The sequence below is a fragment of the Corvus brachyrhynchos genome, unplaced genomic scaffold (genome assembly GCF_000691975.1).
Source record: "Corvus brachyrhynchos isolate BGI_N302 unplaced genomic scaffold, ASM69197v1 scaffold479, whole genome shotgun sequence".
NCBI lineage: Eukaryota > Metazoa > Chordata > Aves > Passeriformes > Corvidae > Corvus > Corvus brachyrhynchos.
In genome coordinates, this window is record NW_008240089.1 from 709,615 (window position 1) to 713,387 (window position 3,773).

A 3,773-nucleotide genomic window follows, 5' to 3' on the forward strand; every position below is an offset into this window, starting at 1 on the left:
ATAAACTTTATCTTGTCTTTGGGCAGGTGATGTTCTGGGTCAAAACAGAGTTTGACTTCCATTGGTAACGCCAGTAACTCTCCCATTCTCACCAGTTTTTATGAATTTTCCCTCATATTTTGTTTCCCATATTTGTATGTTTGAGTTCCTGTTAATGTCCCTATTCAGCCTCTAACTGTCATTGAATGGCATAATTTAAGGATCAGGTTACAGCAATGACCTTTTTTTGGAGCCCTAATGATAAGATGAACTGGCTGGAGATGTCTGCACTGCTGTAATTTGTGTTTAGAAAGATTCTCATAAGAGTATTGACATTTGGGCCACATTGGTGAAATCAGCAGAGGGGAGATAAACTTAATCAAAATTCCTGTGTGGTGCAGAGGATCCCACTGTGATTTGAGAGGTAACATTTGTGATTTGTCATCACCTGTCTATTTTAATAAAGTCCTGCTTATGCTTAAAACTTTGATTTTAGCCAGCTGAACGTGGCTGTAAAGGGAAATGTCTGCTGGAGTTGCTTGTGGCAGTTTTATTTGAAGAGAAACTAATTGCTTTGGGTTCAGGAATGTTCTGCCACCTGACTCTCACCCTGCTCTCAATGTTGCCCATTCAGTGGCAACCAAGTCTTGCAGCAGGTGATCAGTGATGGGTTCAGGGAGGGGGAGCACGGATTGTCCAGCACGGGCTGAGCTCATCTGGGTGAGGCTGGGGAATTGTCTCAGGGAACCTGCTGGGCCCAGGGCTGGGATTTCTCTTAGGAAGACTCCAGGACCCGAGGGAGCAGCTGGGGCTGTGCCAGGGCAGGGTTAGGTTGGATCTCAGGGAGAGGTTCTTCCCCCAGAGGGTGCTGGGCACTGCCCAGGCTCCCCAGGGAATGGTCCCGGCCCCGAGGCTGCCAGAGCTGCAGGAGCGCTGGGACAGCGCTGCCAGGGATGCCCAGGGTGGGGTTGTTGGGGTGTCTGTGCAGGGCAGGAGTTGGACTGGGTGATCCTTGTGGGTCCCTTCCCACTCAGAGTATTCTAGGATTCCTTTCCTTTTCCCTTTCCCCTTGAACAGGAAGAGGGTGAACATTCTGGGAGGTTTCTAAGCAGGTTTGTCCAGGCCAGTTTGTCTGTTGCCTTCCAAGCACTGCCACTCTCACTGGGGAGATGAGATTCTGGGTGTGGGGTGTTACAGGCTGAGCCTCTGCTCTGGCTGAGGCAGCTCATGCAGAAGAGGGGAATGTTTGTGCTTTTCAAGAAGTTCAAATTTTTTGGGCTGTAGAAGAGAAGCTTCTGGGGGATATAACTCAGTTGTACTCCTTCTGGGAGAGAGATTGGGAATTGCAGGAATCCCAGATTCATTAAGATTGGAAAAGCCCTCCAAGATCATTGAGTCCAACCTGCTCCCGGTCTCCACCTCTGTCACCAGCCCAGAGCCCTGAGTGCCCCATCTGGGCATTCCTTGGACACCTCCAGGGATGGGGACTCCACCACCTCCCTGGGCAGCCCCTGCCAAGGCCTGACCACCCTTTCCATGGAGAAATTCCTCCTGATGTCCAACCTGACCCTCCCCTGGTACAGCTTGAGGCCGTTCCTCCTTGTCCTGTCCCTGTTCCCTGGGATCAGAGCCCAATTTCTCCCTGGTTGTCCCCTCTTGTCAGGGAGTTGTGGAGAGCCAGGAGGACCCCCTGAGCCTCCTTTGCTCCAGCTGAGCCTCCCCAGCTCCCTCAGACACTTCTCATAGGACTTAGGAGGAAAACAGAAGAACAAACCAGGCCTAGACCATTGGTGCTTGCGTTGTGAACACCCTGGCACAGCCACTCCCTGCGGTACCACAGCCCTGCCTCGCTGGGCTGGGAACAGAGCCCTGACCTGCCAGAGCCCTTTGGTGCTTCTGTAGCCTTGGTGGCCTTGTGCTGGAGCCCAGGAACTGTTGAAGCATTGTTGTGCTGGGGTTTCCCTGCAGAGTTCCCTTGTCAGCACCATCGTGCCTGGTGCTGTTTGGTTACAGAGGGGATCGTGTTCCCCCACGGTAACAATGCCCTCGTGACAGGGATGTGACAGGAAGAGCTTTTAATTTTAATATCTGTGCCTCGCTCCCTCCCTGTGAGATTTGTCTTCACTGACACTTTATATTGTTTATGCTTTTGACTCGCAGATGCCTCAATGCTGACTCGTGAGTTCTTAGCTGCAGCTCTTGATTTCTGTAGTAAGTTTTTTATCTGCACAGAAGCCCAGCAGGATCTCTCAGCTCTACTGCTGTGCTCACCCAGTGCAGCTCGCCAGGGTTTGGGAGGGATCAGCTGCTCCTCGTGGCAGTGTCCTCCTGGAACTTCATTGCAGTGAATGAACAGCTAGAGAGAGAGGGAACAGATCGTGTGGGGTCACAGGAATTAAGTTGTATTGAGCAGTTCTTCAGATTGAAATAAATTCTTTATTGCCATAACATTCAGGAGTAAATGAAATCACAGCAGAGTGTTGGGAAGGTGATAAGGGAGAAGTGTTCGTCCTTTACAGGCCGAATTGCCCTGAGGTCTGAGTGGCCCTGAGGGCTCTGTGGGATGGGGTGAGGTCACCAAGGAGCTGAGACAAGACAGAAACCAGGAGGGGAGTCATCCTGTGGGGTGACAGACAACTCCATGTGCTCAAGCGTCTTAAGCTTAGCGGAAACTGAGCTCAGGTCTCCTCAGTCTGAGCTTAGGGCCATCAGTCTACTACTTGTTTTGGTTTTGCTTTTAATGTGCATCCTGAGCACTGCAGGGCTCGTGTTGGGTGGGTCGCATTCTTGAAGAAGTCAAACTGCAAGAATGGAGTAAAAAATTTTCATCGATCCATTAAAAAATGGAAAAAACCCCCTAAGGTTGAGTCCCACCGTTCCTCCAGCACTCCTGAGGCCACACTAACCTGTGTCCCCTCTCTCCTTCTCTGAGGCTTTCCCTGGGCCTGGTGCTCAGTGTTTAGAACCTGGTGCTGGTACCTGATCTCTGCTCTCCTACTGCAGAGTTTTCCAACAGCAGCTTCCAGGCCAAAGGTTTAAGTCTTGGTGCAGTTCCTTTTCCTCCTGGCCAGATCTGGTCCAAGTGCTGACAGTCCCATTAAAGGAACAAACCAAACCTGATTGTGGACAGGGGCTGGTCCCACAACCTCTCTTGGCACAGTGTGAGGCAGAGCATGGGAAGTTTGGGCATAAGGATATCCAGAGACAGCATATTGATCAAACATGGGTGGGACTCACAAGCTGGATATCCAAAATTCCACGAATCCTTCAGGGAAACTCTTCTTGTTCACACCTGGAGCCTCTCCCAGGAGCTGTGAGCACACCTGGGACACGTGTGCCTGTCACTGACTGGGATGTGTCCAGCCTCAGCAGCAATTGCATCCTATCTTTCCCTGCAGGAGAGAATTTTGAGTGCTGGTGCTCACACACAGGGTCCAAAGTCCCGTTATTTGAACAAATTAGAGTATTTCAGGTCTTTCTAATTACAGGTCAAGGATTTTGGGCTTGGAAGCTTTTTTGAGTTTTCTCAATATTTACGCTATGAACTTGCAGCCAGAACTGTGTTGCAATGACCGCCACTGACCACTGCCCAGGCTAGCTCCTGTGGTGTGTGACAGGAGTGGGGAGCAGCTGGAGGCTCTCGGCTTTAAAGCTGCTCCTCAGGAGCTCAGCTCTGCCCAGGGGAGCTGAAGCTCCAGGCACGGTGGATGTCAGCAGTCCGGACGAGGGAGAGGATAAAAAGTAGCAAGGAGGCTTGCCACACGGGATAATCCAAGTTTATTAGAGGCAACTCC

The 3,773-nt window shown here is 51.0% G+C and overlaps 1 protein-coding gene across 2 annotated transcripts in view; it reads left to right on the plus strand.

The window, feature by feature from the left end:
* Positions 1-3,773, plus strand: part of NSF (N-ethylmaleimide sensitive factor, vesicle fusing ATPase) — a 61,428-nt gene that overhangs the window by 28,194 nt on the left and 29,461 nt on the right. The gene's annotated exons all lie outside the window — the stretch shown is intronic.